Source organism: Halichoerus grypus, chromosome 1, assembly GCF_964656455.1.
Source record: "Halichoerus grypus chromosome 1, mHalGry1.hap1.1, whole genome shotgun sequence".
NCBI classification, from domain to species: Eukaryota; Metazoa; Chordata; class Mammalia; order Carnivora; family Phocidae; genus Halichoerus; species Halichoerus grypus.
In genome coordinates, this window is record NC_135712.1 from 94,417,113 (window position 1) to 94,442,273 (window position 25,161).

At 38.6% G+C, this 25,161-nt stretch overlaps 1 pseudogene; it reads right to left on the reverse strand.

Moving 5' to 3' along the window:
• Positions 1-645: 645 nt before the first annotated feature.
• LOC118552080 (non-histone chromosomal protein HMG-17 pseudogene) lies at positions 646-12,532 on the reverse strand (annotated as a pseudogene).
• Between the last annotated feature and the right edge of the window lie 12,629 nt (positions 12,533-25,161).

Sequence of the window (25,161 nt, forward strand, 5' to 3'; positions counted from 1 at the left end):
GGGCAGACAATAATTAACAGTATACAACAACTTTCAAACTACCTTCTTCAATGGACTACCAAAGTCAGAAAGCCACTTTAAAACCCAATGAAGTCTCCATGTGATGCTCTGAACAGGGAAAGTTTAGAGTGAGGGTTGACAGTTCACAGCATGTTGTTTAACAACTTTTCACAAGCCATCCCTGACTTTCAGGAAATTAAATGAAACTGACAGAATTACCAATCTGAAGATCCACAAGCTAAAAAAGAAACTCTTGAGGGATACCATCTCCATGGTGACATTGTAAAGTCCAGATTGTCTGACATACTGGAAGTCATTTTGGGGGGTCAGGGTCCCAACAGGTCTCTGGGTTTAAGGGAGTCAAGTCTATGCTGAAGGCAGAGAAGGAGAAGGGGAAATAAAAAAGAAATTTTAGTTTTTCCACACTACAAAGCATTTGTGCCATTGTGGCTAATGTGTCAACATCCACGAATCCCTCTTTCTGAGAACTAAGAGGAAGTTTCTCAAAATTAGAAGGGAAAGGTGTTTTTCCCCCACTAGCTTCTGGAATATTCTATTAGTGACATCTGTCCTTCCCCCAAAACAACAATGAACTGTTCTGTGTGCTAACGACATAGCTTTAAAAAAGTAAAATACAATTCTGCATTTTTATAAAACTTGATAAAAAAATAATATTTCAAATTGTACAGTCACCAGAAATACACAGTTATCAAAAATGCGCAGACTTCTCTTGGCATCTCCAGCCCCTTCAGCTTTCTATGCCTGGTCTGTTTTGGCATCTCTGTTTTCTACAGGGTTCTTCCCATCCTTGCCAGCATCAGCTTTCCCCTTTTCCCCTTTGGGTACCTTCTCTCCCTTCTTTGCAAGGGCCTTTTTAGGCTTGGGCTCTGGCTTTGGAGGAGCAGGTTTAGCAGATAACCTTGCAGATCTTCTCTGCAGCTCATCCTTCACCTTGGCTTCACCTGTGGCGTCCTTCACCTCAGCCTTTCTCTTGGGTATGGTGGCTGCAGTTGGCAGGATGGAGGCACTGGACGCTGGGCTTTGGTCAGTCTGGGGGTCATCCTTGTCTCTTCTTCTTCACACTGCTCCAACTTCTGAAGTTTTGAAATCTTACAAAATTTGGCCAAGTTTGGGTAAACACTTCAGTGTTTTCATTCTTTGTCTATTTTTGTGTATTTATATTACTAGAATGTAAACGCCATGAACATAACCCACATAAAATTTTTACTGTTTTTCCCTTCAGTGAAGAAATAATCTAACACTTTTATTTTATTTTATTTTATTTTTTTTAAAGATTTTATTTATTTATTTGAGAGAGACAATGAGAGACAGAGAGCATGAGAGGGAGGAGGGTCAGAGGGAGAAGCAGACTCCCTGCCGAGCAGGGAGCCCGATGCGGGACTCGATCCCGGGACTCCAGGATCATGACCTGAGCCGAAGGCAGTCACTTAACCAACTGAGCCACCCAGGTGCCCAATCTAACACTTTTAAAAACATGCTCTTGATTTTAGAAGTTTTCACCAAGTGTCTTGCTTTCCCTAATCACGGTCATAGATTTTAAGAAGTGTGAAGTTTTCATCTCTGAAAATGTAAGACAATGAGAATTTCACATCTTCAGGATGCCTGGTATGAGATCTAAGCTTACCATTAATTCATACCCTCCATAAGTGTTTATTGAGTTATAGTGAATGTCAAGCATTGCCGGGACAGTATTAGTTGGTGTCCCTTATACTCTGAGGGAAAGCCAGACATTGCACGAGTCGAATGTTACAAGAGAGCAGTAACGGTGTGCCATTCAGCATTTAGGGTGACCACCCTGAAGACATAATATTTAATTTCAAATGTGAAGGCTGGAGTTGAAGTTATCTAGCCTAAGGGTGGTAGAACAAAGTGTTCCTGGTATGGGAAGTAGCAAATTCAAAAGTCTTGAGGCGATAGAAAACTTGGTATATTCCCACTTTCTAAAAGTAAACTATATGACTGGAGCTCTGAGAACAAGTAGCAAAGTAGTATATGATGAGGCCAGAGAGATTAATAAGACTCAGACTATGTAGATTCTTGAAGGCTGTTTGATTTTGAACTTGGAGCCTGAAAAGTCTTGCTTTAAACATGAGATGACATGATCAGAATTGGTTGGAAGAGTTGCTTCAGCTGCAGGGTGGAAAATGGGGTTAATATGACCTTGGGAGACAAGTTAGGAGACATTTGAAATATTTCAGGTGAGAGATAATGGTGACTTGGACTAGGGTGGCATGAATAGTCTCTGGAACAATGGGTTATTTGGGAGATAGAATTGCTGGGACCTGTTGATGGATTAGATTTGGGAGTTGAAAGAAAAAGTGTCGTCACAAATGGCTGAATGGCTAAATGGTGGGCATACATAGTAAGATGAGAATACGAAGCCGGATAAAGGGGAGAGCAGTCAGTCATCTAATCGCTGTGATCCAAGAATGCACACAAATTTCCCTCCCAAATCTGCTACTTATGTTGAAGTTTATAAGAGGAAAACTTAAAAGTTGGAAGGATTTTTTAGGTAATCTTCCCAATGTACATATTCCTACAGAAGTGCCGGGGGATGATTATTCAGTCTCTGTTCCACTTCTAGCAGGAGGAAGCTCACTATCATGCCCTAGAAATACTGCTGATCATCTATACTCCCTTCTGAAAGAATTCTCTGCCTGTCCCAGCACTTGGCTAAAAGCCTCGACTATACTGGTAACTGGTAGAACCAATGCACTTGGCACAACAAATTGGATTAGGTTTGAGAAACTGGACTCAAGAGGCTCCAACAAAATCTTTTTTTTTTTTTTTAAGATTATTTATTTATTTGAGAGAGAGAGAGTGAGAGAGTGGGAGAGTGAGAGCGTGAGCACACAGGCAGCGGGGAGGGGTAGAGAGAGGGAGAAGCAGGCTTCCCGCTGAGCAGGGAACCCCACACGGGGCTCCATCCCAGGACCCTGGGATCATGACCTGAGCTGAAGGCAGATACTTAACTGACTGAGCCACCCAAGTGCCCCAAGGCTCCAACAAAATCTTGTTAGAAGAATTTGAAGTATAAGACCCCAAAATGACAGAGATGCTGTTGGATTCCGGAATGCTAAGGAAACACTGGGATGTTCATAGAGCAGTTGCTGTGGCAAGCTAGGGCTGCAAGCAAGTTGAAATGATGGAGTCACAGAAACCAGAAATGTCAAGGATCAATCCATTCTGCACAGAGAAGAATGTAGGGAATTTAAAGAGAGAAAGAGAGGGAAGAGACTGCGTGGTTCTGGAAAGAAAGAGGCCGAGAGAGGAGATATCTGACGTTATTTTGTTTTCCAGGAAGACTAACTGCATTGTCTGCAGTTGAGTTCTATCAGTGACTCCTTATTCTTTTTTCTTTCAAGAATCTACTTTTTAACAAATATGCTAGAGTAGAATTTTGTTCATTGCAATCATTTGATGCCTGTCTCCAATACTCTCATAAAGAAGAATGTTCTCATTTTTAACAGATCCAGTGGAAATAATTTTTTTCTATACATGGAACTGTATCTTTCTTCCTGCAACTTCTATGGTCCCTGGGAGCCATGCTGAGCGAGTCTAATTCCTCCCTTAAACCCAGAGACCTGTTGGGACCCTGGCCCCCCAAAATGGCTTCCAGTATATGAGGCCTTCTGGACTTTACAGTGTCACTATCGAGATGGCATCCCTCAAGAGTTTCTTTTTTAGCTTGTGGATCTTCAGATTGGTAATCTGCCAGTTTCACTTAATTTCCTGAAAGTCAGGGTCGGCTTGTGAAAAGTTGTCAAACAACACGCTAAATGTGAACTGTCAACCCTCACTCTAAACTTTCCCTGTTCAGAGCATCACATGAAGACTTCATTGGGTTTTAGAGGGTGCATCCTCTCCAAGTCTTCTTGTCACAAAACGTCCACAGTTACTCTAATTGTTCTAACACAATTTGATTTTCAGACCTCTCCTCTATTCTTTCATACTCATCTGAATACCTTATGATTTGCCAATCCTTTTAGAATGAAGGGCCCAGAATTCAACAGAACACTTCATGTATGATTCGACAAGCTCAGAGTAACATAAGGCTATCACTAGCCATTGTAACGTTGCAGTTAACTAAATCCCTTTTTGGAAAATTTCTGGATTTGAGTTTTGTTTTTTTGTTTTGTTGTGTTTTAGCCAAAGTAAGTCTCTAGAAAAAATACCAGGAGAAAATAATTCCTTTGGATTAAGACACTGTTGATTGGTAAAATAAAAGTACCCTTGTATGTCATATGGCAGGTAATGACATTTAGTTGTCACCAGCTACTCAGTCCTTAGCTTTTGTCTTTCCAGTGGGTCTGCTGATACCTCCCTATCAAAATGAAATGTTACATGTTTTGAGAGAGGAAAGAGGATTCCTGAGCCAGAATCCATGCAGCCATTCATGGAAGCTGGAGGGGGGCTAAACTGCTCAGTCTGTGCAAACACCGGGTGGACTGGCTGAATTTGGAAGAGGGAAAATATGAGGAAGGACAGTAAATGAGAGGTGGAAAGATATAAAAAAACAATTCAGTTAAGGGTAGCAGTTCACTGCTGACCAGACCCTCTCCAGGGTTACTTTGAGATAGCCAGCTGCCTTCTTAAGATTAGTCCAAGGAGTGGAGAGGAGAGGGAATGACGTTTCTGTACTTCTGGTCATGAGTGGCTGCCGTTGATTAAAGATTCTTAAAAATCCTTAAAATTCCAGCCATTGGGTGTAGCTCTATTGGTCCCTGCAGCCAGGCCTCACGAACTGATATGCCACCCTCAGTTCTATCAGACTATGATCCTTTAATATCTGATCTCCACAGGTCCTTATAAAGGAGAGTCAATGATTGATTGTTAAATTTCATTTTCTTTTTGTGTGTGTGGGAAACTAAGAAGCAAATGTGAGAAGCTTTTTTCCATAGTTATAGATGACTGCAGGGGCAGAGCCAGAAATAGACACCCTTTTTCATACATAGTTCAATTTCCAGCCATGCTGAGTCCTGCCAATTGCAAACTGATCCGGTGTGTGCTGGCAATCTGTCTGCATGCAGTAAGTGATCGTGTGCCATGCTTTCTATAGAGAGGCATTAGCATCCGCATCTGGCAAAGGTTGCCTCTTCCAGTAGAATGGCTGCTGGACGGGGTGGCTGAAGCTAAAGGAAATGCAGGCTTGCTCACTATCTTTCTGGGTCAGATTGGCTTCGGGGGAGAAGTTCTTTGTTAAAATAAGAAATGAAAGTACACCTTGTCGGGTCTGTCTTAAACCTTCTCACGTCTCTTAGAGACACTCTCTGGAGCTGTAGGTTTCATGTAGCTTTCATAATGTTACAATGCTTAATCTCAGTAGGGTTATCAGTTCTGTCATGTATTATAAACCCTCCAATCAAGGCAGTGGGAAACAGTGCTTCTATTTAATACCCGGAGAAATGGTGGAAGTCAGCGATTGATACCAACACAATGATGGGAAAAAGTGTCCAGAGGTGCTACTCACATAATCTCATTTTACAACATCTTGAAAATTCAATAGAAAGGACTCCACTAACAATACCATTACACACTACTGATTATTGTTCTCAAATGTTCCTAAAGCTCTAAAAGCATAACTTAACAATAAAAATGCTCTATAAATACATCCCAACAATGTACGTAACTGTATTTTTTCCTTTAAACACAAAAGCACAAGTGTTAGTCACAAGTCATATAATTTTACTTAAGGAATTTCTTGGCTAAAAGTGCATTATCATTTTCTAAACATTATAAAGTTATAAATGAATGAGCTATTACTTGACATTGGAAAGTATTTCCAAATAATTTAGAAAAGATGGAGAATATTGCACATTGGGTTATTTTACCTATTTAATATGTGATCTTTATTGGGAGACATATTTTGTTTATCATGAGCTCTACGTTATTTGCAAAGGCATTTGGGGAAAAAGCAAAACTTCCTTGCAAAAAGCATTTACAATTTTCAAATTTCCTTCTTAAATGTGTCAATAATTCTTGGTTTTATCTTTTGCCATTGAGGTTTTTGGAATAAGTATATTTTTCAAATGAGTTAAAATTGTAGGAAGTTAGTACTATATCCTGTCCAAAAACAAAAAACAAAACAAACAAACAGTTGAGAGTCATACATGCAAAATATGCTCCAGCTTTTGAAAAAAGATTTCAAACTGGTTTAGAAAAATATATTTTATGCTTCCTGTTTGTGCTCACACCATGGAATGAGGAGGGGATACACACCAGTCTATGTTATTAAGAAAAAACACTAATATTATTTCCCTAAAAATATCATATTATTTCATTCCACAATGGAAAGAACTAACCATTTTTTTACAAATGAATATTTTTGACTTAGCAAATTAAAATTGTTACTAAATTAAATTAAATTACTAAAATAGCTAACAATGTTAATGTTTTAGTTTAAGTTTCAATTTAAATTATTTTAATACTATTGATAACACTAAACTATTAAGTTAGGAACGTTCTTAAAATGCTTTTTAAAACCATCAGGGAAGCCCATGTCCTTTTAAATAATTCATATTTATGTTAATGTCAATACTCATTTTCTTTTTTTTTTTTTGTAGTTTTTAATTTTATTATATTATGTTAGTCACCATACAATACATCATTGGTTTTTGATGTAGTGATCCACGATCCATTGTTTTCGTATAACACCCAGTGCTCCATGCAGTACGTGCCCTCCTTAATACCCATCACCGGGCTAACCAATCCCCCCTCCCCCCTCCCCTCTAGAACCCTGTTTGTTTCTCAGGTCCATAGTCTCTCATGGTTCATCTCTCCCTCCAATTCCCCCCGCCCATTTTTCCCTTCCTTCTCCTAATGTCCTCCATGTTATTCCTTATGTTCCACAAATAAGTGAAACCATATGATAATTGACTTTCTCTGCTTGACTTATTTCGCTTAGCATAATCTCCTCCAGTCCCATCCATGTTGATGTAAAAGTTGGGTATTCATCTTTTCTGATGGCTGAGTAATATTCCATTGTATATATGGACCACATCTTCTTTATCCATTCATCTGTTGAAGGGCATCTCGGCTCTTTCCACAGTTTGGCTATTGCAGACATTGCTGCTAAGAACATTATCAAAATATCGTGGAACTCCTTAAAATTTGCTGACTTAAAAAATATAATGCAAATTAAAATTTAATAAAATTTTAAAATAAAATCTGCATATTTTTAATAATGTTTTAATATATTTTATGTTATTATATATTATTAACTTCTGTCATTGAGAAATCTGGTGTGTTATTAAAATATATCTAGAATATTTTTTCATAACTGGACTATCAGGACAGATTTCTAAAACATGTTTTCTACTAAGAATCTGTAATACCTTACATTTTATTTAAATACTCTTGAAAATGATTATTTTCGGCTATATTCCTAGATGGTAATTTTATGTATTCAGTCAGATTTGTTTACAGTTTTTATAAACAACATTTATTGGAGAATGCAAGAAGCATCAGAAGAGAAGTTTTAACTCCCTCAAACATAGTAAAATGATCAAACGTTTGGAATAGAAGCAAATTGTAAAAATGTGTCTTAACTGAGACGCTTTGCCCTAAGGAACCAAGCCTTGGTGTTTGATGATTCTTCCATAAACCTGAGTTTATTTTTAAAAATTGATCCGTTTAATGTAAGAAAGTTGATGGAGAAAGAATTCCACTTACAAGTTTTTCCACTAGACACTATAAAACTCCATCACAGCACCTCGCATTTTTGGCATCTGCAGTTGAACCCCACCGTTGAATGTTGCCAGATCTTATTTTGAAAAATTGTGTTGTGTCTATAGGATGCAAATCATCTGAATGAAAATTCAAGTCAAATGGAAAGCCGGCTTTGTCCTAGATGCTCTGTTTGAGTTGAACAGTGAGGAGACCGGAACTTCACTGGGACATGAAGAAATTTATGGAAAGAAAAGACCAAGAAAAGAGAGGAGAGCAGAAAGGGCAAGAGTAAAAAGAGAAAGCAAAGAGAGCTAGGTTTGATCTGGAAAGACAGATTCTGTGACATGCTTCTTCATGTCGTTCCATGCAAATGGCGTTGCCTTCCCCTTCCAAGTAGCTCGTCTACAACATATATAGACTCTATGTGATCACCCTGTTGGAAATATTTGACAGTTGGTCAGTTTTTCAGTTTGTTATTTTTTCTATAGATAGAAAGCAATATTTTAATGCTTTTTGCTGAAGAAATCAAGACTGTCACATATCAATAAAAAATGCTTTTCTAAATTAGGTGTTTGTATATTTTTAAAAAGATACTAGAGTAAAACTTTTATTAACCTGAAAAATATGGGTGAGGAAACTTTAGAAAGTTGGATCATCCTTAATGACTCTTAATTATGTAAAAGCTAGAGACTTTTTTGTTTCCACGTACAATTCTTACAATGCAAAATTATTCTTTACTCTTTATTTATATTTATAGATACTATACCTACCTAAACTCTCATTTTACATTATTGGTTTACATTAAAACTTGAATGAACTATGTATTCGCCTTACTGAACAACTAAGTTAATCTGAAAAGTAAAAGCAATAGAGAACTCTATATAAATAAGAGGTTTATGTGAAGTTCAGGCTTGTATGTGCTTTATCTTTCTCAGGACAATGGTTCAAAATCAGCATTACGGCTAGCAGGAGAAGAGGAGAATTACAAACTAAGGAATTCTAAATAATTCATGGATGTGTATGGAAATAATGTTTCAAAACTCAAGTCAGAAGCAGCTGCTGGGGGAAATTTTTTTTTTTTTTAAGTCACAGTCAACAACAGTCATATTATTTCAGGTTAGCTCACACCATTGTGTGCATTTACAATGCAACATTTGTATGTTTCCATTGGTTTGGGAAAGAAAATTTAGAAAACTCGAACACACAAACAGCAAATATAAAGAATCCTTTCTAGTTCTCCCAGACAGTATGACTCAGTAGTAAGAAACACCATTCTGCTTGCAAAATCTAGTCTAAAACATGATTTTATATTTTCAAAAGTAAATCCAAACCTTGGCCACATCTTTTAGGCAAGTAAGTTCCCCTTTCACAAAATAAATGTAAAAATAAGACAAGTTATTGTTCCTGTTTATTGTTTATTTCACAAATGCCCCTTATCTTGACATAGGTTTAGGGTAAGGGTCGTTGGCGATGCTTGGCAATAATGGAAAAACCACTCATTATCCAGGCGGGTCATTCACAGTTCTAAGATTGAACAATGATGTAGAAGCAAATCATTTATTTTTCTTAATACCTAAATTAGAAGTGTGAATGTAGCAATGGAAAAAGGAAAGTAATCAAAACTGTTTGAGGATAAACATTGAAGTAAAACAGGCTATTCCTTTAGATCTCATTTGGAAAGAAGACAACTGATAACTATGTAAGTAGAACCATTCATCCTCAATTTATTGAGATTGGTTTTACTCCAGCCCCCTTTTCATGGCAAGAACTCATATTCTAGCTTCCTCAACTCACATAAAGATAATATTTATAAACATATCTACTGGATCTAGGGATAAATGAACCTAAATCACCCAAATATCTCAAATAAAATAATGGATCATAGTGAGCTAAATGCTTTATGGAAATAACTTTGTAATATCATAGATTAAACAATACATATGTGAAAGTAAGTTTTGTGTTAATATTTTAGGATAATTTATGTTAAATATTTTCATTAAGTGAAGATAATGCTGACCCTATAATTAACTGGAGAAAAACAAACAAACATTGTTCATCTTTAACTTTCAGGAAAGAACTAGCTTCTTTTCTCATATAACTCAATGATAAATTTCAGATTTGTACGTTAATCTCTCTTCCTACCAGAGTATATGTTTGACCCTATTGAAGTCATGAGGTTATAAACAGTATACTTTGAGGCTTTTAAAAGATATCGAACAGATTAGAATAATTTATATCGTTGAATGCTGAAATGAATTATAGTATTTTAAGTAGTGATTATTTCTAATCAAGATTTTTTTATTTCTAATCAGGATTTAGCTAGATTTCTTAATTCACTTTGCTAGCTAAAGCTCGAATATTGGCTTCGTTTTATGCTGAGCTATGTTCACTCACATGATTGCAAATAAGCAGAGTTAGAACTCTGTAAATACACACCTGAACACCTGAAGTTGCAATTTTCTTTTTCTTTTTTTCTTTTTAATTATCACAGGTATTGTTTCCTGCTTTTACTTGTTATTAGTTCTGATACCCCCAAAGAATCTCTGTGCAGTTGATTCAAATCAAAAGCCAAACATTTCATCCGGTCTGTGACTTCCATTAATCAGCTGTCCCATAAAATTACAATTTAAAACAATGCCAACCGCCCTCCTCCAAGTTGCAGTTCACAGACAAAAGCCATAATGTCACACCTGACTTGGCAGTAGAAGCAGGGCCAGTTGGCGGATGCGGGTTTGACGCCGCCATCACTGAGCCCGTCGCATTTCTCGTTTGACCATCTTGTTATCGACTGGCTCTGCATTAACTAGCTTATTTAGATAATATGTGCACGGCACCAAGGAACGACCCGGACTTCTTTTTTTCTTTTTTACCATGTCCAGGCTTTCTGACCTTCGGTATTTCTCAGTCCTGGGGGTTCTCTGTCAGCTCCGTCTCCGGCAGTTTATGGAGAGAGTGTGCTGCGAGTGAGATCTACAGAAGCTGCCCTGTGCGTTTACTATCACATGAAAAACTCACTTCCATTTTGCACACGGGCCAGGAAGATCCAGGAGGTTTCGTCTCCTCGACCAGCTTTCATCTCTCTGCAGCAGAGGTCTGGTGAGCTCTGCAGTGAGCTATCATGCAGGATCGGAGAGAAAGTGTGCTCTGATCAAAGGAGATGTCAACTCGGGAGCACGAAAGTGGGGAGTCTGCCTTTCAGACAGGCGCGGAGATCGGCAAATGACCAGCTAGGCTCTGCCAGAAATCGGAAAATGAGTTTGAGCTATTTAGATGCTAATTTCAATGTATCTCAGGCTGGATCTGAGAAAAGTAAATATGTAAAAACAGACTATACATGCATATATATATATATAAATATATAAATAAAAAAAATGAATGTTAAATTTTTCTATTAGCACTTTTTAAAAATTGCCTGACAATGGCTGATAACTGTAGATTGGACTCCACTCTCTGAGGCGAGCAGTGTTCTGAGGTTACCGGTTTCTACAGACAGAAGAGCTGGGACACACAAAAAAATGGTTATTTGGTCAAACATTTGGTTTCAAAAAGAATCACCTATTGGTCTAAAACAAATGTGAAAGCATTTCAAGGAAACATTTACATATTCAGAAAACTAATTATGATTGGGCCCTTTATTCAGTGAGACTGAAGACGTTTTCAACTCTGATTTTCTTTCAGGTTAGGGTTCAAGTAGGGGGAGGGATAGCTACTTCCACATTCTCGGAAGCAGATTTACCTACTTTCTTTCCCGGAGACCTAAGAAATCATTCAATTATTCTGATTATATTTAATGCTTAGAAAAATTCTTTTCTACTCCAGATTTTAAATCGTTGTGTATCTTTTTACTTGGAGATATGGCTAATGAATAGCCATTATATATTTTTTTCTAATTTCTATTTTCTAATTGTGTTCCTGAAGCAAAGAAAGGAAAGGCCCTTCTTTCCCCAAAGGCAAGTTGTAAATTTTGAAGTATGTTTTTGTAAATTCTCTCACATGTATGCAGTCACTATTTCTCATCAATAGCATATGTCCTGATACAGCGGCCCCACAAATGTGTCTGATTATTGGGCCATCAATTTCACTCTTACCAAATAAAGTAGTTTGACTTTATTATTTACATGATTCGTAAAATATGTAGGCCACTGACCACACAAATAAACATGTGCTTTTGGATCAGTCGAAAGCTGGGTGTTTATGAACAGGGTTCTTTGTATTTTTAACAATATCTGGCACATTTAAGCAAAACTCTTTACCGAAACATGGGGCCTGGATATGTGTGCTTCGTGATCTATGTTGGGCAGGGGCCCCAACCTCTGCTCTGTAGGCAGACCAGAGTATAAAAATCTGTTACTGCAGTTTGACATTTTCTTTGCATGATTAGGTCAGTTGGTAAGTCTCCACTTTGCAGTTCTTAGAAGCGCAGATTTCCTGTTACAAGGCAATGTGGTTCTGATTACAGCCTTGAAACCCAGACGACGTACCTGTGTTCTGTAAGCAGTCCTACCTCTCATTTTCCTTGTTAACACGAGAAACTTATCGACCCTACCTTCCTCTTCTTTGCCTGCAATGGTTGGGGAGACTGAGAATCCAAGGGGTCATAGTGAGGAAACTGAAGGCAGAGTGTTACACACATTCCAAGTTCTGGTACAATGTTCCTAAGCTGGAGAAGAGAACCGGAAGGAATTCAAAGCAAAAGTGGTTTTTTCCAGCATAGAGCCGGGCTCCTCTGTTTTGTACTTTAATTCTGACTGTCACCGCCAAGTTCAGTTGGTGAGACATGATTGTTTTTCAAAGGAACACTTTCAAAGACCACACAAGGCTCCAGTCCTACCCAATATCGCATGGCGAATCTCGTCCATGGCACTTTCTTTGCTCACCTGACTCACACAGCTCCTGACATAAACTTGTCTAAGCTTGTACGCTGACGTAGACAGCTTCCTAACTCATCTCTTGCCTTTCATTCTCACTCCCTTACCTTCACTTCCTCACAGAGGAGCCTGGATTTTCTTTCAAAAAATGAATGTAAATAAGATTGTTTCTCTCTCTTGCTAGGATCCTCCAGGGACTTCCCACTGCACTCTGATCAACTTTCACACTCCCTTCTGTGACGTCAAAAGCCTGACATGATCCGGGCTGTCCCACTTGCCTGACCTCAACTGTTACCACTGTCCTTCTCTTTGTACACTGCATCCTATGTGCAATAGTTTTCTTCCTAATTCTGCCTTGAAGCCTCTGAATGGGCTGTTCCCTCTTCTTGAAAGACTGGTTTCCTGCCTTATCACACTCCTGACTCTCTCTCATTCAACCTTTAGGTCTCAGCTGACCCATCATGTCACTTAACTCAGACAACTCTTCCTGGGCCTCCTGATCTACAGAATTCTTGGAGTGATTCTCCTTCAACCATCTGTTTTATTTCCTGCACAGCACTCACTACTCTTTAATATTATCTAGTTGCTTCATTGACTTACTAGTTTATTTTTTGTCTTCCTCTACTGGAATCTGTGCTTCGAGAGAAAAGGGACTTCATCTTATTCTCAGTGGGCCATTGCCCTCGTGTGGCATAGCCCCTCGATACCCTTGTTGTTGGGCAGATAGATGAAAGACCAAGCATTGAGTTTATCTAACTAAGTCCACTCACCAGAAAGGACTCACGACTGGTTTCAGTGTCTTAATCTGCTACAACTAACTTAGAGCCCATTAATTTTCATTCTTTTGTTTCTACAATTGTCTTAATTCTTGCCAGGGTCTTACATTCATTTAGTTTCCATTACCCTATACTCATTAAGTTTCTAGGAGCACCCAACACATGCTAGGTACTTTGTAGAACTGGAATCTGACACTTCATTTTAATTAAGTTGAGCAGGCTCATATTGCCATATAACTTCTTAACTCTACTAAAAAAGCCATTTTCTAAACATAAAGAGGGTAAAATTAGTAACAACATTCCCCTTGTTTTAATGTCAACACCATACATCTCCATGATTCTTGAAATGTGAAGGCTAAGCAAGCTGAAAGATAAAAATAATACTTGGAGCTTTTATACGAACATCTTTCAAAGAGGTTTTGTATATTACTGTATCTGCTTACATAGAATTTCTTCAAGGAAGTGTTCTTGCATCTCCTTTTTCAGACAGGATTAATGTTCGGTGACTCACCCAGAGCCCTGGTGAGCCAGTGGTAAAGGAAGTACCTGTGTTTCTAATCTCCCCCTCCCACCCCCTGCCCCTCCCTTCTCTACCTTCCTGCCCATTTGCCGTTTGAATGTTTTTGCTATTTGGTTCCCTTTGGATTTTTTTAAAGTTCAAATTTATTTTCTTGTTTTCAACATATTATTTCAAAGCATCCACAAACAAAAGCCCCGGGAATGGAAAGAGAGTGGTATTCGGGCAATAGGAAAGAGGGGGGACCCGGAGAAATTGCAGTAAGAATCTGGAAATCTCAGAACTTCTAGAAACTTCTTCACCAAAGAGAGCCAAGGCCAGGACAGGGTGAGGTCATTCATTTTCCCAAAAGTAGCCAGAAAGAAGACTGGAAATGACCAGTGCATATACTCATCATTTATGGCAATGCTTTCTCTGGGTTGCAACCAGAATTCCAATGCCTTGCTTCTAAGCCATCTCCCGAGCCACACCACTGAGGATATTTAAAAGCTCTGGCTATCAAACACAATTTGATTGGCTGCTAAAGACTTACTTTCAGACGTGATGGATAAAACAGAGGCACTTAATTTCCTTTTCAAAATGCTTTTACATCTCCATGACACAGCTTTTTTTCTTTTTCTAAGAAGGATAACTTGCATTCTTAAGGGAAGGTGGAGTTGTAACCACCCAGCAAGGGTGGCAGGCACGCCTGTTACGATTTCACCCACGAAAACCATAAAGTACAACAAGTGGGCAATTACCTCAGAGCGATTCAGGCCATTGGTGGTAAGCCGGAGCAGGGGCTCTGACTGGACCACTGAGCTGCTTTGCCTTGCACCCACCACCACGGCCTAACTCTCAATTCCAAGTATAGGCAGGGAGAAAAATGGCAAAACATTGGAATGTTAATTTTCAAAGGCATCTTACGGCCGCTTCGGTGGTAAGAGGAAGATGGGCTTCAAGTGGCTGAGGAAATGCTGTGACGAAAAAAAAAAAAGCAAGCAATTGGGAAAAAGGGCTTCTTCCATGCTAAGAAAAGAAAAAAAAAAAAGGAAAGAAAAAGGAAAAAAATAAAGATGCAGCGCTGTCGGGTTTAGAGAGTGCAGGGTTTACTGCTCGTTCCTCTGCCGTTCAGGCCAGTGAGCTGAGCCTCTGGGACCCCGTTTGCCATCTTTTGAGGATAATATTTATTTTGCAGTTTGTTTTGAGGTCTCATCTAGTACTAGGTTCATGGGAGATACTCAATACTGATAATTTTAAAAGTCATGGATGAAATTTGAACAGGGTCAGAAATAAAGAATGGCTCGCAGCTTAGAGTAGGAAACCCAGTATTCTTTCCCAGGTCCACAGTAATGGGAAAGTTCTCACTACACACGGAGACCTTCAGCTGCACAGAAGCCCTATTCACAAAAAAGCCCTTTAGAAAGATATCTCATTATATGAATTGTAGGCTAAATATAGGACTGAAAAATCAATAATGAGAATATGATCACTTAAAATATGTAGAAAAAAATGATTTGGCTGTCAGCTTATTGGCTTGTTCATGGGAAAAAGGGGTGAGAAAGATTTGTTTTTTCTCCTAAAAGCAAGGGTATTTATGTTATGAAGTCAATCATTTGAATGCTTTTTTAAAAATGTTTTTAATTTTCACCCAGTTATATTAGCAGCATAGAGACATCACCTGCATGCACTCTGGTAGCTTATTGTTACGTATTTTTCTTTCCTATTATTAAGATAATGGAGATAATCATAGATCATATTTTCTTAAGCTGTGTTTTCACTGCACCTTGCTGTTTCAAACTTCTTACAAATTCACCAAACCAATGTCTAAGTTTTTCTAAGGATTTTTTTCCAATATAGTAATAAACGTATAGTAATAGGTTTTTTAACTGATTTTATAAGTAATGTGTGTTCATTGATTGAAAGCAAACTAACACGTGCAGACTATAGGAAGTTCTACAGAAGAAAGAAAAAAATCATCTGTGAGCTCATTACTCAGAGATAATGGTTCTTTGGTGCATATCATCCAGACATTGTGTAGTCATTCCCAATTTGTTCCAAAATGAAATCATGCTATGATGTTTTCAATCTCATTTTAACTTAAAATAAACCATAGTCTTTCAATACCAATAAATAGTTATTTGTATTATTTTTAATGATTTACATCATAGTTCATTTGTATGGTTATATTCTAATTTATTTAACCACTTCTCCTTTTGAAACAACTTAGGTTTTTATTCCCCCCCCTTTTTTTTTTACTACTAAACCTATACTTGTATTTGTCTGATTGTTTCCGCAGGATTAATTCCTAACAGTGAAATTGCCTGGTCAAAGGAAATTTATGTTTGAAAATTTTTTGATATATATTTTCAAACCGCTTCTTGAAAGTTGTTCCTCGTGTTTGCAAGTAGCTTTTCCCTCTTATGAACCCTGGACGTTATAATTCTTTTTAATCTGTGCTTATCTAGTAGTAGAAAAGTACCCTATTTAAATTTTCATTTCTTTGTTTACTGTTAAGCATGAATAATTTTTTCATATGTTTATTGGCTGAGATTCTGCTTTTGTGAATTGCCTATTCATGCCCTTTGCCTATTTTTCTACTGGCCATTAATCTTCTTTTTCAGACCGATTCTTTTTTTTTAAAGATTATTTATTTATTTTTTTAACAGAGAGAGAGACAGCGAGAGAGGGAATACAAGCAGGAGTAGTGGGAGAGGGAGAAGCAGGCTTCCCGCTGAGCAGGGAGCCCAATGCGGGGCTCTATCCCAGGACCCTGGGATCATGACCTGAGCCGAAGGCAGATGCTTAACGACTGAGCCACCCAGGTACCCCTCAGACCGATTCTTAATAGCATCTTACATATTGGGGTTATTGGTGGTCATTTTGTAAATTAATGATTTTTAAATTCATTTAAGAAATTCGTGGCATCTGAAATTTCAAGTAAAAAATGGCACAAGTTTGTGTGGGGAAAGAAGGGTGGGGCCACATAAAGAAATAGGATGGGCCTTCGGGAAAATCCAAGGTATCCAAAATATTATTTGAAATAGTAGCTAAATTACAACATGAGAGAGTTAGGTTACACATAAAAATATATTTCCTAATAGTTAACAGTTTAAAGTGTTGGCCATATTCTAGAACAGGATGCCAAGATCTTCTTCTGTGGGACTTTGCAAATGGGTTTCATACCTTTCTGTCTGGCTTGCATAATGTAAAAGGATGGGCCAGATGACTGCTCAAGATGTACCTTTGCCCAAAGTCCTTATTTTCTTTTATTTTCAGATATAAACTTGAGATTTGTAAAAGCCCTAATTCAAGGTTCTTTTTAGTTAATTTATTAACACTATGTATACTGTCCCTCCTAAAAAATGAGAGATTCTAAGCTGTATTTCCAAGCTTAAGAACACATAAAAGTAGCTCTGTGTTCCACTTCTTCCTAATACATAAAGAATGACTATGAGTCATCTTCCTAAGCTTTAATTTCTTACTGCTCTCTTGTGGCCATTCAAATGAACTGTCCAGATTTTTTTTTTCCTTAACAGATCCTATAATGCTAATAAAAAAATTTTTATCAACAGAGTCATCAAAGCTTGTTTGTGTAACAAATTTAGTCTCTGACACTTGAACATCAAGGTCGCAAAATAATTCTTCATTTTATTACTAAATACTGGGATGGGGTTGCAGAATAGGAAAGGCCTGAAAATTTCTTCTTTTTATTTTAGTGAAACCAACCACATTGTGATTCATCTGTGAAATCATCAAAAGACTAAAAATTGAAATAGTTCTGGCTATAACTAAAATAGTTATTTTACCGGAAGGTAAAATAATGCAATTCCCAGCTCCTTCCCTTCCCGTGGCTTGGGAATATTAGGAGGGTCTAGGTTCAGCCATTATAATACGAAACAGTCTTTTTTTTTAAGGAACAAATAACTCACGGTTGGCTAAACATTAGGGCACAAATAAGATATAGCTAAGCACTACAATTATTCTGTTACATTTTGGCCATGTAATACTGCCCACGAGTAGACAGGACCCAGGAATGGCCATGTCAGCAATCTTAAGAAGACAAGATGAATTGAAATGCTTTATTCGTCCGGGCTGGAGCATCAGTCAGCAAGTTACGATGTTGCCTGACAAACCTCTACTTCGTTTGTCTTCGAGTCCTGTGACCACATCTATTCAAACATGGCAGGTTCTAAGTGAGATTAGTTGCTACTCTGCCATAATTAGCATATATATATATATATATGCATACCTCATTTTATTGCGCTTCACAGATACCATGTTTTTTACAAATTGAAGGTTTGTGGCAACCCTGCATCCAGTCAGTCTTTGGGTGGCATTTTTCCCCAAAGCATTTGCTTACTTCATGCGTCTGTCACATTTTGGTTATCTTCCAATGTTTCCAACTTTTCCATTATTATTATATTTGTTATGGTGATATGTGATCAGTGATCTTTAATGTTACTATTGGAATTGTTTTGGGGTGCCATGAACTGCACCCATACAAAATAGCAAACTTAATCCATAAATACTGTGTGTGTTTCGACTGCTCCACCAACTGGCCATTTCCCTATCTCCTTCTGCTCAGACCTCACTATTCCCTGAGACACAACAATATTGAAATCAGTTAATAAGCCTACAATGGCCTCTAAGTGTTCAAGTGAAAGGAAAAGTCACATGTCTCTCACTTTAAGTCAAAAGCTACAAATGACTGAGCTAGTGAGGAAGGCATGTCGAAAGCCAAGACAGCCTAAAAGCTAAGCCCTTGCATCAAACAGCCAAGTTGTGAGGACAAAGGAAAAGTTCCTTAAGGAAATTGTGCAGTGGACACACAAAAGATGAGAAAACAAAACAGCCTTATTGCTGAGATGGAGAAAGTTTGAGTGGTCTGGACAGAAGATCCAACCAGCCACAACATTCCTTTAAGTCAAAGCCTGATCCAGAGCAAGGCCTTAACTCTCTTCAATTCTGTGAAGGCTGAGAGAGGTGAGGAAGCTTCAGAAGGAAAGGCAGAAGATAGCAGAGGTTGGTTCATGAGGTTGGAGGAAAGAAGCCATCTCTATAACATAAAAGTGCAGGGGAAGCAGCAGGTGTTGATGTAGAGGCTGCAGCAAATTATCCAGAAGATCTAGCTAAGATAATTCATGAAGGTGGCCACACTAAACAACAGACTTTCAGTGTAGATGAAACAGCCTTATACTGGAAGAAGATACCATCTAGGACTTTCATAGCTAGTCAGGGGAAGTCAGTGCCTGGCTTCAAAGCTTCAAAGGAAAGGCTGACTCTCTTGCTAAGGGCTAATGCTGCTGAAGCTAATGGTCCTTTCCCATTCTGAAAATCCTAGGGCCCTTAAGAATCATGCTAAATCTTCTCTGCCTATGTTCTATAAATGGAACCTCAAAGCCTGGATGACAGCACTTCTCTTTACAACATGATTTACTGAATACTTTAAGCCCACAACATGATTTACTGAATACTTTAAGCCCACTGTACAGAAAAAAAGGTTCCTTTCAAAATATTACCACTCGTTGATAAAGCGCCTGGTCATCTGAGAGCTCTGATAGAGATGTACAATGAGATTAATCTTGTTTTCATGACTGCTAATACAATATCCATTCTATAGCCCAAGTATCAAGGATTCATTTTGACTTCCAACACTTATTATTTAAGAAATACATTTCATAAGGCTATAGCTGTCATAGATAGTGATGCCTCTGATGGATCTGGGCAAAGTAAATTGAAGACCTTCTAGAAGGGATTCACCATTCTAGATGCTATTAAGAACTTTTGTGCTTTATGGAAAGAGGTCAGATTATCAACACAAACAGGAGTTTGGGAGAAGTTGATTCTTTTTTTTTTTTTAAGATTTATTTATTTATTTATTTATTTTTTTGGAGAGAGAGAGAATGTGAGCATGAGTCAGGGGAGGGGCAGAGGGAGAAAATCTTCAAGCAGTCTCCCCACTGAGAGCAGAGCCCAATGTGGGGCTCAAGCTCACGACCCTGAGATTATGACTTGAGCCAAAATCAAGAGTCAGATGTTTAACCAACTGAGCCACCCAGGTGACCCATGGAAGAAGTTGATTCTAACCCTCATGGATGACTTGGAGGGGTTCAAGACTTCTGTGGAGGAAGTAACTGCAGATGTGCTGAAAATAGCCAGGTAGAGTTAGAAGTGGAGCCTGAAGATGGGACTGAATTACTGCAATCTCATGATAAAACCTGAATGGATGAGGAATTGTTTCTTATGGATGAGCAAAGAAAATGGTTTCTTGAGACAGAAGTTACTCCTGGTGAAGAGGCTATGAAGATTGTAGAAATGCACAGCAAACTATTTAGAATATTGTCCAAATTTAGTTGATAAAGGAGTGGCAGGGTTTGAGAGGATTGACTTTAATTTTGGAAGTTCTACTATGGGTAAAGTGCTATCAAACAGCATCACATGCTACGGAAAAATTGTTCATGAGAGGAAGAATCAATTGATGTGGCAAACTTTGTTGTTGTTTTATCTTAAGAAATTGCCACAGGCACCAGCAGCCTTCAGCAACCGTCACCCTGACCAGTCATCTCCAAAGAACAAAGCAAGACCCTCCACCAGCAAAAAAGATTATGACTCACTGAAAGCGTAGATGATAGTTAGAATTTTTTAGCAATAAAGTATTTTTAAATTAAGGTATGTCCATTGTTTTAGAGCTGAACTCAGAGTGTCCAGGGTTATGTGACTTCAACCAAAATATATTGGAGCAGCATCTCTATGACAGGTCCTAGGAATACAAACAGTAATCACCTTCCCCAAAGACATAGTCTCATAGAGTTTACAGTCTACTGTATGAAACAGACAGAATCCATGAAGGAATGTAAAACTACAAGCAGGATAAATTCTACATAGCAAAGAAATATGAAGAGTTTATCCGGTCAGGACAGTTAGATGAGGTTTTCTTGAGGATGTGATGATAAAACCAAGATGTCGAGATGAATAGGAACTAATGAGGCAAAGAAGAGAGAAAATGCAGAAGGACCGGCGTGTGCAAAGGCCCTACAGTGGGGGGAGGGGATCAGGAAACTCTTAATGAAATGAAACAATAGTCAGTGACTTGGCAGTAAGAAAGCAAGAGGAAGGGTAAGATGATTTAAAGCTGCTGAGGTATTGTTTGGTGGGCTCAGTGAAGGGGTAAGTTTGTCTTTATTACAAAAGTGTAAGAAAGACATCAAGAAGCTCCAAGCAGATAATGTTAGCAAATCCTTGTGTTTGAATAGATTGTTCTACTTGATGTGCCCAGAGTGGAGAGACAAGATCAGAACAGAGCACTTTGAAAGCTATTGCAATAGTCCAGGTGGGAGATAACAGTGGCATTGATGGGCTATAAGGAATACATCAAAAGATATGGGAGGTATAATCTTCAGGACTTAGTAATAGATTGGCTATTGGAGGTGAGGGTGACAGAAGTCTTCTGGATGATTCCTTGGCATCTAACTTCAATAATACATTGACTTCTGGTTATATTTATTAATATCAGAATACCAGAAGGTGACCAATTAGGGGAGAAATACTGAATTTAAGTTGTATGTGAAATATACAAGTAGAGATGGCAGGAAGATAGGTGGATATGCCAATGGAGAATCCAGGGGTGGGGAATCTGTCGTGAAAATATATATTTGAGTGAACTTGGTATTCTAATGTGTGAATTTGATGAGATTTCTGAGGATAGAAAACTAATAAAAAGAATGGAAATGGTAAGTGAAACTTGAAGAACTTAAACATCTATTTGTTAAGTAAAAAATAAAGGAGAGAGAGAGAGTCTACATAGGCGAGTGAGAAAAATTATTGGAGAGGATAGAGTAAAATAATGAGAATGGGGGTGCCACATGGAAGATTAGGGCTAACAAAGAAAAAAATGGTTAACATATCAAGCAGCTTAGGTAACAATAAATAGTAACAGCTAACATCTGTAGCATTTAATATGTGTCAGACATTTTCTCCGGGTTTTACATATATTAACTCCTTGAATACTTAACACCTGTACTATGACAGAGATGCTATTATCATCCTCATTTTATGGATGAAGAACTTGAAGCACAGAGAGGTGAAGTCCCTTGCTTGAGACCACACTAGTAAATAAAGGAGTCAGTAGTCAATCCAGGGCAGTCTGACCTCAGGGTTCCCTACTTTGTTTGCCATTATGCTATTCTGCCTCTCCACAAATCAAAGATAGAGAAAAGGTGTCTTTAACTTGAGTGATGGGGAGGTCAGTCATGACCTTAGCACAAAATGTTTGACTGGAATGATAGGTCCAGGCCAACAGTCACACTGCAGTGGATTGTAGAGCTGGGCCAGGGGAGAGGTGAAGAAATGGACGCTGCATTTAGATACAGCTAGATAAGCAGCTGTTGAGAAGCATGGCTCTGAGAAATAGAGTTTGAATCAGTCCCCAGATAGAAGCATGCGAGTGGGACGCTTGTGAGGCCAAGCAACGTTGGAAGACTCCAGAGACTAGGGGTCATCTCTTTCTAGGCATGAAACAGGTGTTCTGAAATGCACAGTCTCTTAGTTCTATTTTAGAGTGAGACAAAAATCACTGGGTTACCTCTGATATTACATTTCTGAGGTTAAAAACTATTTTTTTGCGGGATGCCTGGGTGACACAGTCGGTTCAGCATCTGACTCTTCATTTCAGCTCAGGTTGCGATCTCAGGGTTGTGGGATCGAGCCTCATGATGGGCTCCATGCTCTGTGGAGTCTGCTTCAGATTCTCTCTCCCTCTCCCTCTGCCCCTCTTGCTCGTGCTCTCTCTTGAATAAATAAATAAATAAAATTAAAAAAAAAACTATTTTATTCATCTTATTATTACTCCTATTCCCAAACTCCCACACTTATTACAGTGCTTTATATGTAACAGAGAGAAATGGGCGTCTGGGGAAAGTCACTTTGGAGTTAAGGAATGCTCCCTTGTTCTCTATTGGCTATGACTTTAGACAAATCTAAATCTCTTGGTTCTTCAGTTGTAAAAGAGGAAAAAACAGCCTCCTCTCAGTATAGTCAGTAAGGTTAAGAACAAAAATACTTTGCTAATGACACAATTCTATACAAATGTTAGATGCTACTATAATAAACTGTTACTGAAAGAGGTGAGGAAGGAGAAAAGAAAGGAGTGACCCTGGTTTAAGAGTTTCACCATACTAGAAGAAATCTAAGCCTACAAAGAATGTGGGCACACAGTAGATGTCAATAACTACTTGATGAATTAACTGATTTTTCCATTTGGGGAGGGCTAGAAACAACAGCATGCATCCACTGGGGTCAGAGAGAGATCACCCTGACCTTTGCCTGAATACCATTCACATGGGCACAACGGCCAACAGGGCGGGAGGGGAAGGAATGTCAGTCTAGCGGTGGTGATAGAACAGGCATTTAACATAAATATTTGTTGATTGATTGATTGAACTGGGCATATCATCAACATTGCAGCGCAAAATGTTTCGACAAGAGATCTTGTGAGATTTTATAGGAATAAGCTTGCCAGCATTACGGCAGGCAGACATTTCCTGAACTGTCACGCCGCAACCCCCTCAATGAATTGCCCACCAGTGCCAATTAAATGGAGTTGTAGTTAAACCTTCAGGGTGGTAGAAAATGATCTTTAGGACAGCTTAGGATTCACTGGGGAGTAGCTAGTTCTACAATGCTATCGTTTCATACATAATTTGAGCAAAAGGTGAAGGAACATGAGAAAAAGTTGATTGATGTCTTCACAGACGAGAGATGCTTCATCAAGAGCAAGTCTGAGGTTTAAGTTTTTAAAAACAATGAAACTCATAGCTCCTTAGACACAAGGTCCTCTGAAGTTTTTCTTCAAGTGCACACAACTCGTTAACCTATTTTTTAAAGTATTAATTTCTCAAATGAACAAAACAAACAAATAAGAGCAACAAGAACAAGAACAAACATAGCAAATGAACCAAAGGGAAGAAAAATGCAATTAGGAAAGAGTCTGTGTCTGTGTTTAGGTCTTCAGGACCTGACTGTGTTCATGCATAACTATTGAGAATTTTCCTCATTAGATCTTTAGAGGAGTCATCATTGCACATGCTTTTGCACCCTAGAACATGACCAGATCTCCCTGACCGTGTTTCCGATGTCTCCAAGTGTGAAACCACAAGGATGCCTGTTAGGATCAGGCTCTAGAACAGGTCAGAGTAAACCGTGGGGCTTCTGTGCAGTTGCTGGTAGAGGTAACGTAAAGGAGAGCTGTTTGTTTTTCCCCCTTCTCTTAGATACACACATGCTGTGTTGGTAGGGGCCTTTGAGATACTGCTTTTTGGAGCCCAGTGTCTCACTATGTGCAAATACCACTTTGCAATGGGACAGCACATAAATAGTCCACTAAATTAATTTAAGTCTGGAGGCCTGAAATGAAGAGCTGGATATAGTCACATAGCACCGTTGAATGTAGGACTAAATATTGTTTGAAATATAACTGTGATGAGTTTTAGAGAGAAAATCTTAAAGGACAAGTATGCTACTGATACGTGGGTAGTCAAGCCCCTAAATGCCTTTGCAAAAAATCCTTGACTATACCCAGCGAGCCCATAAAGACAACATCCATATCTCTTCTTGCAGGTAACAGACACTGACCTGGGACTTCCATGTGCTGCAAGTTACTGGTGGAATCGCTGCTTCTTCTTAACTGGAGCTGTTAAATCCAGCTCCTTAGGACCCACAAGCTTTCAGAAGGACAGCTCCATCCTCTTCTAACAACACCGCCCTTTGCTTTGCTCAGTCCTGAATTTTTCTCTTTGGCTACAGTCTCCCGTTTGCCCCCATCTAGCTTGGCAGTATTAAATTTAGTTTGCTCTTATTTAACTCCCACCTGATAATTCCACTTTCTCCGTATAAATGTGCGCTTCTTTACAGGAAAGAGAAAACCACCCCTACTTCCATTTTTAAAACCAGATAACTAGATGATCGATCACATGCATATCCAACTGTTAATGTCAGCTCTGGCATAAACTGTGTCATTTCTTTTCCTCTCAAAAAAACAAAAAAAATGGGGCACCAGATGGTTAAGTATCTGCCTTTGACTCATGGCATGATCACCAGGTCCTGGGATTGAGCCCCTCATCGGGCTCCCAGCTCAGCGGGGAGTCTGATTCTCCCTCTGCCCTTACCCCCTGCTTGTTCTCTCTCTCTCTCTCTCTCCCTCTTTCAAATGAATAAATAAAATCTTTAAAAAATATAATTAAAAAAAAATCACCTGAATGAAAAATAGTAAGAAAATAGCATGAGCGATCTTATAATCCAGAAGGCATTGAAACTGCTTTAATTAACAAAGAAA